Genomic DNA, 14955 nt, shown 5'->3' on the forward strand with positions numbered 1-14955 from the left:
TAAGGTATCCCTCACTCTTCGGAAGTTCGATTTATGCCACTTTGCTTTTACAAAAGACCTACTTGAGTACGGGTTTTTACTTTTACCAAAAAAAAGGTAATTTCTTCTTCACTTTATGCCATTTTGGCTTACTTCGAGTTTTGTAGGAACTCTCTACTTTTGGAGAGTGGGGGAAATCTGTATGCAACCTCTCCAGCCTCTCCAGAAGGATCCCTGTGTTAGATTCCTGCGGCTGCTATAACAAATTATCCCAAACTGGTGGACTTAAAACAACAAAATGTATTATCTTAGTTCTGGAGGCCAAAAATCAAAAATCATGGTGTTGACAAGGTCATTTGCTCTTTGAAGGCTCTAGGAGATAATCCTTCCTTGCCTCTTCCCAGCTCCTGGTCGTTGCCAGCAACGCTGGCATTCCTTGGCCTGTAGCTGCATCAGTCCAATCTCTGCCTCTGTCATCAAATGGTGTTCTCCCCGTGTATCTTCACATCCCTTCCCTCTGTGTGTGTCTGGCTCTGTGCCTCGCCTCTTCTCACCACTCACAGTGGATGAGGGACCCTCCCCACTTCAGTATGTCATCTCACCTCATTATATCTACAACAACCTTATTCCCAAATAAGATCACATTTGGAGCTCCTGGGAAGGTTATGAATTCTTGGGGGATGCTAATCACCCCCAAGTACAGTCACTTTCAGAATAATTATAACACACTCCTAATAGTACTTACTATGAATCAGGCACTGCTTTATGTGTTTGACACACACTGACTCATTTATTCTTGGGACAACTCTAGGAGGTAGGTATTATTATAGACTCCGTCCTACAGATGGGGAAATTGGGCCACAGAGAGGTTAAGTAACTTGCCTAAGGTTATATAGCTAATATGTAGTAGAGAGAGGATTTGAACCCAGGTGGAAGCTTCCAGAGTCTGTTTGAACCCAGGTGGGAGCTTCCAGAGTCTGTCCTCTCAATATTATACTGGATTATCTCTCAGAAGAGTGGGATGGTCAAGTGCTTTAAAGCTACCTTCTTTTAGAGACCAGGAAGCTCATAATAAAAATAGTAGCAACCAAAAGTACAATAAGAACAGCTGGGGACTTCCCTGGTGGTCTAGTGGTTAAGACTTCACCTTCCAATGCAGGGGGTGCAGGTTCAATCCCTGGTCGGGGAGCAAAGATCCCACGTGCCTCCTAGCCAAAAATAAAACAAAACATAAAACAGAAGCAATATTGTAACAAATTCAATAAAGACTTTAAAAACGGTCCACATCAAAAAAAAATCTTAAAAAAAAAAAAAGAAAAGCTAACATGAGAAGTACTTTACAAGTGGGAGGTAGACTCTGTCAATACCCTCATCTTTATAGAGGAAGATACAAAGACCTAGAGACAGATGAACCTGTGTACAAAACAGAAACAGACTCACAGACATAGAGAACAGACTTGTGGTTGCCAAGGGGAATGGGGGTGGGGAAGGGAAGGACTGGGAGTGTGGGATTAGCAGATGCAAACTATTATATATAGGATGGATAAACAACAAGGTCCTACCGTGAAAAAGACTGTCTGTACATATGTACTGAGTCACTTTGCTGTACAGCGGAGATTGGCACAGCATTGTAAATCAACTTCAACAAAAAAAATAATAAAACCAAAAGAACCCCAAAAATCAACAACAAAAAAACCACAAAGACCTAGAGACACTAAGTCAATTGCCCGTGGGAACACAGCTAGTAAGCTCTAGAGCAGATTCCTCAATTATGTTCATAACTACTATTTTATGTTGGTGGCCAGATCCTCCCATCCACCTTGGGAATTGGTAGATATCTTAATATACCACCTGAAATCTCATTTGCAATGGATCTGACTAGACAGGAAGACTGGCTTTCTGGAGAAACAAACACGGAGCCTTGATTTGTAGTGTTTGCCAACTTGCACGGTGTAAATGCTCTCACCATGGCTGATTTCAAGCCCCAACGTGATGTCAGTGACCCAGACCCAGGAAGAGGTCTAGCACATTCAGCCCTCGTGAGCCTATCAAGCTGGCTCAGTCACACCACTGCCCCAGGGATCTTTGGTATAAGGTTGATGTGGGCTCTTGAAAGCAAACAAAGCTCCAAGTCTTCTGGATCAAGACTCAGAGACAAAGATTCCTTTAGCTTTTAGAGGTACAGCCAGGGTGAACAGGGTCAGGGAGGCAATTTCCTGGGCAGGCATGGAATGTGCTTGGGATAATCCCAAGAGGTCCATGACACTTATGAGAATTAAGAGGTAATATTTTTACTTAGAATGTGGAAGATGCTTAAATAATTAACAACTATTAAATTATTATGAGATCATTATAACAGAACCTTGCATTTGCAAGAAACCTTCCCATCATTTATAATGTTTAAGCTTTAGGATATTCTTGACTTCAAGATTAGATGGAGGGCTTTACTCTCACTGGACAGCTGAAGAAACTGAGGCTAAGAGAGGAGAAGCAACTTGCCTAAGGGCATGCAGCAGAGCCAGTCTGGAACCTGGGTCATCCGAGCCAAGGCTTGGAACCTGCAAAGCCAACTTTCTGGGAGTTGGTTTGATCCAGGTGAGACCAGGAGCAAGTTTGCCTTGGGAGTGTGTCCCTCCTCTGTGCATGGGTGAAGCTGGGAGTGGGCAGAGGGTGGGCTGGACAAGACCCCCCCCCCCAGCCTGACTGATGAAGCTGGGCCCCCAGGCCTTCAGGGCAGGTGAGGCGTTCCCCAGGCACAAGGATTTCAAGGAAAGAGGTGGGCATTGGGCAATTGCTGATCTGAGAAACCAAGGTCCCGTCAGAGGATCTTTCTGAAAATCTGGAAAATCAAGTCCTGGGTAGAAGTCTACAGGGAGATAAATAAATATTTGTGCTCTGGCCTCTGCCCTCCGCTGCCATCTCACCTAAACATAGCTCCTCATTTTGTTCTAGAGAAGGAAGGTGGTGTGACTTCAAATGTCATGGAATTTAGGAAGCAAAGAACCTTTTTAGGATTATGAGCATATCAAGAGAAACTTTTTTCTTTAATTAATTTATTTAATTTATTTATTTTTGGCTGCGTTGGGTCTTCATTGCTGGGTGTGGGCTTTCTCTAGTTGCGGCGAGCGGGGGCTACTCTTCGTTGTTATGTGCAGGCTTCTCATTGCGGTAGCTTCTCTTGTTGAGGAGCCCGGCCTCTAGATGTGCGGGCTTCAGTAGTTGTGGCACGTGGGCTCAGTAGTTGTGGCTCGCGGGCTGTAGAGCGCAGGCTCAGTAGCTGTGGCGCACGGACTTAGTTGCTCCGCGGCATGTGGGATCCCCCTGGACCAGGGCTCAAACCTGTGTGCCCTGCATTGGCAGGTGGATTCCTAACCACTGCGCCACCAGGGAAGCCCAAGAGAAACTTTTTAACCCAATCTACACCTCCAGTCTCTCATTTCCTGCCTCCCATCTACCGACATAGCAATATTGTTAAATTTTTGTAACTTTTAATTTTGAAAAGATTACAGACTCACAGGAAGTTGTAAGTATAGTACACAGAGTAGTCCCATGAACCCTTCACCCGGCTTCCCCCAATGGTGACATCTTGTGTAACTAGTACAATATTGAAACCAGAAAATTGACATTGATACAATACTGTTAACTAGACTACCGACCTTGTTCAGTTTTTACCAGTTTTTATATGCACGCCTGTGTGCTGGGGGAAGGAGGTGTAGTCCAGTGCAATTTGATCCCTCATATAGATTCATATAACCACCACTAAATAGGATCCAGACTATTTCATCACCACAAAGAAACTCCCTCATGCTGTCCTTTATAGACTCACCCCCACCCAATCTTGTCCCTGTCCCCTGGCAACCACCCATCTGTTCTCCATCTCTGTAGTTTTGTCGTTTTGTGCATGTCACATGAATGGAATTATACAGTATGAAATCTTTGGAGATTGGCTTTTTTCAATAAGCATAATGCCCTTACCCATGTTGTTACATGTTATGGGTTAAACTGTGTCCCACTCAAATTTATATGTTGAAGTCCTAACTCCTACTGCCACAAAATGTGACCTTATTTGGAAACAGTGTCATTGCAGATGTAATTAGTTAAGATGAAGTCATACTAGAGCAGGGTGGGCCCCGAGTCCAATATGACTGGTATCCTTATAAAAAGGAGAAATTTGGACACAGACAGGCACACAGGGACAACACCATGTCATGACTGGAGTTATGCTGTCACAAGCCATGGAACTGCCAAAAGCTAGGAGAGAGGCTGGGAAGAGTTCCTTCCCTAGCACCTACAGAGGGAGCATGGCCCTTCTGACACCTTGATCTTGGACTTCTAGCTTCCAGAACTAAGACAATAAATTTCTGTTGTTTAAGCCACTCATTTGCATGATACTTTGTTACAGCAACTAGCTAACCAATACATTGCATTTCTGCAAAGTTTGTTCTTTTTATTGCTGAGGAGTATTCTACTGTGTGGATATATGAGAAGGTTTAACCATTCACCCATTGGAGGATGTTTGGATTGTTTTTAGTTTTAGGCTATTACAAATAAAGCTGCTATGAACGCTCATGTACAGGTTTTTGTCTGAACATAAGTCTTTATTTCTCTGGGATAAATTTCCAAGAGAGTGACTGCTGGATCTTAAGGTAAGTGTATGTTTAGTTGATAAGAAACTATGAAACAGTTTTCTCATATCATTAATTTTTATGATGCATAGATTCTTCCAGCCTCTGTTAAGCACTCCTTCCTTTTTTAAAGACTGCAGTGGACCCTTAGAGTGAAGGTGGAAGGAGGGGAAGATGGAGTCACAGCTTGAAAGCATGCAAATATGATAGAAATATGGCATTCTGATAACTTATGTTGCCAACAATGGCACAGTGGATTAACTAAAAAGAGCCACAGTCAACGTTGGTTATCTGAATGAAGTCAGCAATTCGACAACACTGATTCAATACTTACCATGTGCCAGGCACCAACCTGGATGCTGCGAAGGCCACACAAACTGGGATGGAGACTTGTTCCTCAAAAGCCTCTTAACCTGGTGTACGAGGTAGACACGTATACAAATAACCTTTGTGTTATCCAGTATGAGTAAGAGGACAGGGAACTGTGAAACATTCATAATCCAAAACAGCAGCTAAACCCAAAATTACAAGCACTGAGATCTGGAGTGTACAAAACAATCTTACTCCCATCTTAATTTCTTCTTACTTAGTCTGTTATTACCTAAAATATAAGTAGACGGCTTGGAGAGAGGGCTGAGATGAAAATCTAATCCTGCACAAACCAGAAAGTGAACATTAAGGCTCAGAGTCACTTTTAGATGGTTCGAGCTTCTGGAAATGGAGTATGACAGTTGGATTAGTCACAAAAACAAGAAGTGTTTTATTGGATTATCTGGATCTTCTGTCAGGTTGAACCCATTCACTCGTAAGCACTCTCATGCTCCGAAAGGCTCTTTGCAGGGAACACATTCACCACCTACCGGTTTTCCTTGTCAATCCGTCACTTTTTTCCTTCCTTGCCCTTCGAAGAAACAAAGCCTGAGGAATTCAGGCTGAACCTTGATTAAGGGCTTATGGGCAAGTCTGTGGCTTCATCATCTCTTCTGGATGGAGAGCTTTCAAGGCCCAAAAGAGGACTAACCCAGCATTTAATCTAACCAACAAAGCTTCTTTAAATAAAGTGAGTAGACCTCCTTTGTCCTGGCCTTAGAAGAGGAATTTTTATTGACCTAACACATCCCATAAATGTTTTACCCATTGATTTGTCTTTTGTAAGTTTTAGCTGAGCACAGGATGATATTTAGCTTTCCAGCATTGATGTCCTCTGCCTTTCTAGTGTTTACATGAGAGATGGGGAGCCCAGGGCTGAATCAAATAGGAGAGCCATTACTGGGGTATTAGTCTGTGAAGACAGATCTCCAAGATCACAAACCAGAAATAGAATAGGATAGAGGCTGCTGGTTATCTGAATATCCATTTACTTCTGAGCTTTCACTGAGCATGGGCACCAGCTGCACTACATTTCTCAGACTTCCCTGCATCTAGGTGTGGTCACATGACCAAGCTCTGGCCAATGGGATGTGAGCAGAAATGATATGTACAATTTCCATGCCATGACCTTTAAAGAAAGGAGGGTGAGCTCCTCTGTCTCTATCTTGCCTCATGGAAAGCTGACATGGTAGAGAGCCACTTTGGAGCATGCTCTCAAGAATAATACCTCAGGGATGGTGGAAGAAAAAGAGCTAGAGATTCTGGGTCCTCACCTCTGCAGAGCCACCTCCACAACCAACTGCCTATTCTTGGGCAATCTCATGAAAGTGAGATTAACTTCCATCTTTCTTGCTTAAGCCAATGTTATTTTCATCTTTGAAACAGCAGCTGAACTTGTATTCTGCTAATACATGGAATAAATCCAAGGGAGAGAGCCAATCAAAGTATGAGATGGAAAGAATCAGGAAAACAGAGAAGCAGGAAAGGGTCTGCAATGGGAAAAGCAACAGATGGAGAGTGGCACAATCAAGTGTATAGGATGGCTCTCTAGCACTGAGCAGGTAGTAGCCACTCAACCAACATGTGTGGATGGAAAGGTCTCTCCTAGCAGTCAATGTTCATCACTCAAATGCAACACCCTCTTTCTTACTTCCTGGCCTTTGCACATGCTTTCCCTTTAACCTGGATCCCCTCCTCACCTCAATCATCCCCAACACTTGGATAAATGCTGCTCATCCTTCAGATTTCTGCATGAACGTGGCTTTCTTGGGGAGAGACCTTTTCTGGTGAGGCACTCCTCCTCTGTGCTCCCCCCAACACCTCCCCTGCCTGCCCACCTGCCTGCTCATTTTCCTGACTCCGCCTCCAGACTGAGAATTCTAGGAGGGCAGGGACCACACCTGACCGTTAGCCGTTGTACTCCAAGGCTGGCCCCCAGACTACACACAGGATGCTCATTGACCCTGGTAAGAGTCACAAAGCTGGAAGCAGGCTTTCAAAGCTTGAGATCAAACCAGTTACCTGAGAATTTGGGAGGCTTTGGCCAGAATTAGACTCTCTCTAGCAAACCCCACCTCCTGGGGAAACCCAGCCAAGTGCCCAAATGCCTCTGCCCTTGAGGAAAACAACTGGGGGGCCCCGTCTTCCAGCAGAGGCTGCTACCCATTTGCAATACTGATGAGCCTTTTCCTCTCTTAACTTCCCCCTCTTTCGGCTGTAGTTGAGTTGAGGGTTTGTTTTGCTCGCTTCTTTCTCACTTTCCGCCTGGGCTTTTATGTTTCCGATTGTCGTTCTGCTGTCTAGAGCTGAGCACTGTCGCTCACAGCTGCCTCTGTCCCCCACAAGCCCCCTACCTCTGCTGAGAACCCAGCACGGGGCTCCTCCGCTCCCAACACCTGCAACGCCAAATGAACACTCCTCTTTCATCACCAGGCCCCCTTTGCCTGCGACTTTTTCATACCTTAATAAGGCTCAAATCAGTTCAAGCAATTTCTTCAAAAGCCACACAGATTATTCAAAACAACAACAATAGGGGAGGAATCAAAGCAGTTAAACTGCAAAAATTATCTGGTATACACAACCCATGGGTCTCTTGCTTCCTTTGACGATCATGCCACGTTACGGGGGAGCGGGCAGAGCAGGCTTGCTGGAATACATCCCAGTGTCCTCCAGCACCAGGTCACCCCGCGGCCCAGGCTTCTCCCAGGATCTAGGCGACTCGTCCGGGCTGCCAGCTCACAGGGCTGCCACCCGCGCAGGGCCCGGCATTCACAAGGACCTGTGCCTGGTTTAACGCTCCGCTCTCATGGTGTTGAATTCTTCATCACTTTTGAATAAGGGCTCATGTTTCCATTTTGCACTGGGCCCTGCAAATTAGGCAGCTTGCACTGTCCTTTGGGGTTAAGTCTTGGGAGTCACAGTTGCCTTCCCCCAGGCCAGGCTCAGGGCCTCCCAGTATCATAAGGCCCTCGGAATTGCAGACCATCGGAAGCAGAAAGGGTCGTGGGACGAGGGTGCTGTAGGACAAAGGTCCATGCTGGATTTGAATCCCACCCTACCGTTTACCACCTGTAGGCTAATTATCCCACACTTCTGAGCCTCAGTTTCCTCATTTGTGAAACAAAGGAAACCATACCTTCCCTCCTAAATTTGTTGGGAGGATCAAAGGAGATAATTTACCGGAACAAGGCACCTGGAAGAGACTAGGGCTTTAAATATTTGAGGCTGGAAAGTGGCCATTTGAGGAATTTCAGACAGTCTCTGTAGTTTATGAGGGGAAAAAAAGTAAATTTGTCTTTGGAACAGACATTCCCTTTGTTTAAGGAGGGGCCACATCACTGAGTCATTTTGGTCCTACTGGTAAGGCCAGCTCCCATCCTAATGTATACCGTTTACAAATGTCAACTGGAGACTCTCCAGATGAATCCGAAAATCAGAAATTTTTTCATGTAAAACTTGGAACTTCAGTGTCCAATGCCAGAAAAAAATCACTGTGTGCTCTTGGGAGATGAGTTTGTTGTTTTGACCGAAACTGAGCTCACGAGCGATCCAGTGCCAGGACCTACCCCGATGAGGAGGGAGGTGCAGGCTTGGCCCCCAGTACTGGGCTGAGGCTGTTGAGTTGCCCCGGCAGGACTGTTTAAGCTGAGGAAGCGGACCTGATGAAACCAGAAAGGTCTGTGGTGACTGTGGGTGTGTCAGATGGCAACCTGACAGGTGGGAGTGGGAGTTTCCCCCGGAGGGAAAGGAGGTTCCCACTCTCAGGCTTCCTGCAACTGGGCTGAATCCTGGTGAAGGCGATGAGGTGGCCTTTGGACTGGAAGGGAAGAAGCCCTTCCTCTCTCTGAGAATGGTCTGAACTCCTCGGCAGAAATATTCTGAGGGTACCTTTTGGGTCCTCTAGCCTCAGGAAGGCCCAGGAACAGCTATGCAAGCCCAATTTTAGTTTTTTTGTTAAATTCTGTTGTCCCCAAACATTCAGTAAAGTTACAAGATTTCCATTTTTTTAAAAAATCACGTTGTACCACTTAAATATATACAATTTTTAGTTGTCAATTATAACTCAATAAAGCTGGAGAGGGCAGTTATACCATTTCCATCCTCTCTTAGCTGTGCTTTGGGGACTTTGGGAAGGAACTCACATCCATGTTAGGGATGCAGATGTACAAGGGTGAGGGTCGACAGCCTGGAAAACACGATGCTAGAGGTGCCAGCTTAGCTCAAGGGGAGCAATCATGCAGAGCAAGGAGGCTGGTGGGGATGACAAGCCTCCACCCGGGTAGACTTGTGGAACACACACACACACGTTCCTCAGGGCTCCCAGAAATACCCTAGAGAAGGGAACTTCCTTGGAGAGTGGACTTCCTTTATCCTACGAGATGGGGATTTGGATTATTGTTATGTGGCCACAGATGACTGAACAGGTATGGGAGTTGGCAGGAAAGAGGGGAGGTCAACTGGGTTCCATATGTAAAATTATTTCATCTGACACTTAATGGCTAATACAATAATAATTATTATTATTTTGCGGTTGAAGAAAATACAACCCATAAAGTGGAACGAATTTTCTCATATGTCCATGGTTGCTTTGTTCCATCCCCTGCCTGGAGAGCCCTGCTCTGTCCACAGCTCCAGGAGGAACCGCCCACGGCCACATGGGATCATTGCCCCTAATCACAGTTGATCCGACCAGGAGCCAACACCTGATCCAAACTAAGCCAATCAAATTCTCTCTCCTCGGTATTTAAAGTTGGACCAAGTGATCGTTGGTCTTAACTGTGTCTGTGAGCTGTGAGGAATCGAGAGTGTCGAGTCTGGAATCATTGCCGAGGTCAGCCAAAGCCACGGGCAGACAGCTTAAGGAGGAGCGGAAAGTAGGCCCAGTAGGGAAAGTCCTACACAGGAGGAGAATTGAGCTGGGATGTCTGGGACGCTGTGGAAACAGGCTTCCCTGTGCGCCGGGGAGAGGTGGTGCCTTCCCACTTGCTGTGAGGTCAAGCTGAACTTCCCACAGCGGGGGTCCCAGGAGCTGGCCCTGAATACTTACAATAAGGCCGATGTTTTTTATCTGAACTAAATTGCAAGAGCTTTTTTCTCTGCAACCGGCAATCCCTGAGCCAAGTCATCAGAGAGGGCGCAGGCTGCCTGGTGGACCCCCAGCCCAGGGCTCTTTCTGTGGCACCACAGTGTCTGCTTCTTCCCTTGGGATGAGGCAGATTTCTTTAGTATTAAGTAGATCTGTCCACGTATTTTTGTAGTATAAAAATAATTTTTCTTATATCCTCACAAAGTTGTGGATGGGACACAGTGCCCAGAAATGGCCCAAGTCTCTATCTGAGGATCTAAGTAGGGATAGTCACATGTTGCCTGCAAGCCCCTCAGCAGGCAGTGGCTAATGCCAGCTTGGGGACCAAAGGGACCTTTGTCTGTGGCCTGGCAGAGCTCCCTGTTCTGGACCAGGCACTCAGGTTGCAAATCCTGACATCAGGTGATTCCCAGAAAACAGTGAGACTGCAGCCTACGGTGGCCAAGTTCCATGTATCATTTCCCTGCTAGGAAACAAATAACTTGGCAGGCGAAGCCACTGGGGAACTTCCCACCATCAGTGAGAAAGCCGTGACCCGTTCTGTCTGGGGCTCTCTGTACATAATGGTCCACTTAACTTCTCCATTGGCCCATTGTTTTGCTGCTATTTATCTGGGACCCTCAGTCAAAGATAAACTTCCTCAAAATAACAACATGAAAAATAACAGCTGAGCCCCTGTTTGTACCACGCCCTATGTATACATTCTTGTTAGCCCCCAAAGTCACCATATAAAATAGGCAGCACCACTGCAGTTTACAGAGAAACAAGCTGTGGCTCAGACAGTTATTAACTATTTCACCTGAAGTCACTGGGCTGGTAAGTAACAGAGCTGGAGGTCCACTCCATTCTGCCACTAACAAGAGCCAGCATTTATTGAGTTCATAAACTGTGCTCTGGACACGTTGTCTAAATTCCTTCATTTCCTCTTCACAAGCAACCCTATAATAGTTACACTAATATATCAATATGTATAAGAAAGCTGAATCAGAAGAGGCTAAGTATTGATAATTTGCCCAAATGGATGGTAGAGGTGAGATGTGAACTCGATTCTGCCTGGTCCCCAAATCGGAGGTTCTGCCCAGGGTCCCTCCTAAGTTCTCTTCCGAGCCCTTCCCTGGCAGGGCCTGGCTGGGGCTGGCTGTTGAGGTCCAGCTGAGGTGCTAACTGAGGTGTGTGTTGAGGCCTTGTCCCTTCCCCGTATTGCACACAGCCTCTCCTCGACTTCACAGCTGCTCTGTAAGGTGGGCAGGTCTCACCCCTGAAGCCCCACCTCCTGAGGCCCAGACAGGTGCTCTGTCAATTCCAAGATCACACAGCAGGTAAGTGGCAGAGCTGGGCCTCGGACATGATCTCTCTCTCTCCGCAGAGCCACACTGCACCTTTAAGAGATTTGCGACAGGATAATCTGGTGAAAAGAAACAAGTGAAAAAAGGTAGCCTTTGAGGCAGGATGACAGGCCACACGAGAGGAAACGTTCCAACATCGCAAACCCCCTGAGGTTGCTCCACCACAGTTAGCAATCTCAGGGGTCCCGACAAGACCAGCCTTGTTTCCAGAAACATCTGGTGAAGTTATGGGATCAAGCTGCCTTTGTGATTACACAACAGCAGATCCACCAGTTCTCATCTACCACCCACCTGAAATGAAGAGGAGAAGACACTTGTCAGTGGGCAGTTTCCCTGGACAACAGACTGAGACTCAGAGGTGTTCTTGTGCGGGAGGCATGTTGGGGCATGCTCCGCCATCCACACCTGCAAGCATAGGGAGGGACGCGGGACTGGACTGAGGGAGAGGCTGGGCCACTGCACAGTCACTACAGAGGCCTCTGCTGATCCCACGGGGGCTCTGGAGCCAGGATGGCCCCCGCTGTTGTCCTGAATCCACACAGGGGGCCGAGGTTGTGTACCCCGACGTGGACCAGTCATTAAACTCAAGATGCCACAGGGACTAGGCATACAGTCAAACAAGCAGCTCCCTTTGGCTGAGGACAGTTCCTGGCTGTGAGCCGCCAGCAGTCATCCCTGCCAGCAGCTGAGTTCATAGGCACCCCCGTTCTAAAGAGGAATCTGGGGGTGCACCATAGCATCCACTATAAATAGACTTTGGGACGTGCCCAGGTGCACACACATGCAGGATTACACACACACACACACACACACACACACACACACACACCCGGTCCTGTCCGAGTCCCTGCAGCCTCACCCCACCCCCTAAGAATTCCAATTTGCAAGAAAGCACTGTTAGATATCACCCTCTGAAAGGAAAAAAGAGAGACTTAATTCCCCAAAACTGTTGCTGTTTTAAGAGCTAAAGTAGGAAGCATGAAAAAGTCCCCGAAATTTGCACCGGCTTTGGCCTGCCTCACCATTATGAAGGATTATGTTATTACTCAATTACATAATATAGATGGTTGCCTAATTTACCCACTGTATATAGATTTTTTTTTAAAAATCCATTTCCCCCATAAACAAGAGCATAATTTTAACCACCAAACCACTCAAAATCTTAACCCCAAGCCACCTTATTTGCATTTTTTCCCGACAGAGCCTACATTTTTATTTCTTTAATTGGACAATTTTGAGCATGAAGCCTGACCACCAGCCGTGCTGGGTGATAACATCCTCACTCTCCAGCCACATTCACCCCTCTCCCCCGACTTCCAGAATTAAAGGAATGTTTAATGGCTTCGGGCCACTTCCAGAGTTAAAAGAACGTTAAAAGATTTGGGGCTCAGTCTGTTGGGCCACGAGAGGATACAAACTGAGAGGACAGGTCCCCCTGAGCCCCGTCTTGGTTTTCGCATCTCAAAAAGTTGCCGAAAACATTAGGGCTCTTAAACTTCCACGTGTTCCCTTACTGGAGTTCTGAGAGCCTCGGAGAAGCTGGGAGAACCATAGGAAAAATGAAAAGAGGACAAAAGACAAATGAGTAGGTGATTTGCTAAAAAAATCCTTGAAGTGTCTCTCCAGTTGTATCTTTTCCCAACTCCCTCTTTCTTTTAATTACTTCATCTTACAGAAAAAGGCAACCGTAACTCAAATTTTCCAGGCCCAACATCATCCATTTCCCTATTAATGCAGATGTGCTTGTCCTAATGAGCACAGGTGGCAGATTTACAGTATAATAGCTTAAAAATCTCTCTACCCGATTCTCTGCTTGTTCACATTTTTTTCTGTATTGTTTGTTTGTTTTTATTATCGTTGTTATTTTTAATCTTCCAAATTCTCGAAGAATGCTTCTCCAAGGCAAGGTCTTCGGGGGCCTTTAATGCCAGGGTAACTCTGCACTTAACTTACAGCCATGGTACCATTCAAGATCAAAGAAGCAAGGCGGGATTAATGGAAACGAATTGCTGTTTCTTTGTAAGAATTTCTGGATGTTAACCATCTCTGACCGTGTGTCAACTCCTTCCAACTTCATTCATCAGTAGACTCTCTTGAAACCTCATGGATCCCCTGGTCTATAATCTTCTTTTGTTTCTGTAATGAGATGAAGGGAAATAACTTCCACTGAAATAAGTTCCAATTAATTATGCCTCTGAGTAAATCTTTTGGATCATGATAAATGGCTCACAGTAAGAAGCGCCAACTCTCCTGGAATATGTGTGTGTGTGCTCCCTTTTTGTTTCTTGTTTCTTTTAGGAAGTAAGGAAAAATCAAACCAGATTTCAAAACTCAAAAATTGATTGCAGTTAAATATTTTGGAGGATGACCCACGATTTGGAAGATGAGACTGATATAGCCTCAAACCTTCTGGAAACACTCTTTGGGCGGGAGGAACTGGACTCATTTTTTTTTTCCTGTTAAATTTAAATCCTATGAAAGTATCTGAAATTATCTACATATAGAGACCTGCTGGGGAGTGTGTTGCGGGGGTGAGTAGGGGGCAGGGAATAAGAGAGTAAGTTTAAACAGAAATTTTGTTTTTTGAAAGCAAAAGTTTTATTATAAGTTTGGATTTTGCAAGGGGAAAGTTAACGTTTGTTTTAAAAGTCGTTGGATGGCTTTGGATAAAAGTTTACATGAGTTTCTAAACTGGGATATTATTGGCCCCCAAGTAATAATGTGAAATTTATGGATGTTTCCTATACACAGATTACATATGAAACGGGCATGGGGGCAGGGGTGGCACTCAGCCAGTTGAGTGCTAATTCTCAACCAAAGAGAGGCCAGAATAGAACTAAAAGAGCCCAGGGAACACCATCATTTAAAAGGAAGGTAGACAAGGAAGAGATGCTGGGACAGGTAACTGAGACAAAATAGTTATCCTTTTAAAAATTCTTTTCAGACGTTTTTTAAAAATTGAAGTATAGTTGACATAGAATATTCTATGTTTCAGGTGTATAACATAGTGATTCAACATTTATACATTGTGAATTAATCACCTTGGTAAGTCTAGTAACCTGTCACCGTACAAAGTTATTGCAATATTATTGACTATATTCTCTATGCTGTGTATTACATCCCTCTGACTTATTTATTTTATAACTGAAAATTTCTACCTCTTAATCCCCTTTCACCTATTTTGCCCAGCCCTCCACCCTGATCCCCTCTGGAAACCGCCAGTTTGTTCTCTGTATCTATGCCTCTGTTTCTGTCTTGCTTTGTTTGTTTGCTTGCTTTGTTTTGGTTTGCTTTTTAGATTCCACATATAAGTGAAAGTCATATAGTATTTGTCTTTCTCTGTCTGACTTATTTCACTTAGCCGAATGCCCTCAGGGTCCATCCATGTTATCACAAATGGCAAGATTTCATTCTTTTTTATGGTTAAGTAATATTCCATTGTGTGTGTGCATGCGTGTGTGTGTGTGTGTGTATACACATACATACAATATCTTCTTTATCCATTCGTCCATTAATGGACATTTAGGTTGCTTCCATATCTTGGTTGCTG

General features: G+C 45.2%; 1 long non-coding RNA gene across 2 annotated transcripts in view; it reads right to left on the bottom strand.

Moving 5' to 3' along the window:
• LOC309642187 overlaps window positions 1-14955 on the bottom strand; it is a 119795-nt gene that overhangs the window by 14179 nt on the left and 90661 nt on the right. Inside the window, exon 5 of one of the 2 annotated variants that reach the window (XR_014253032.1) lies at window positions 2084-5017. The exons of the other annotated variant lie outside the window; for it this stretch is intronic. This is a non-coding gene — a long non-coding RNA (uncharacterized lncRNA). Of the gene's footprint in view, window positions 1-2083; window positions 5018-14955 lie in introns of those variants that run through there. 2 annotated transcript variants of the gene reach the window in all.

Source organism: Balaenoptera physalus (genome assembly GCF_965194825.1).
Source record: "Balaenoptera physalus genome assembly, chromosome: 14".
Classification (NCBI taxonomy): domain Eukaryota; kingdom Metazoa; phylum Chordata; class Mammalia; order Artiodactyla; family Balaenopteridae; genus Balaenoptera; species Balaenoptera physalus.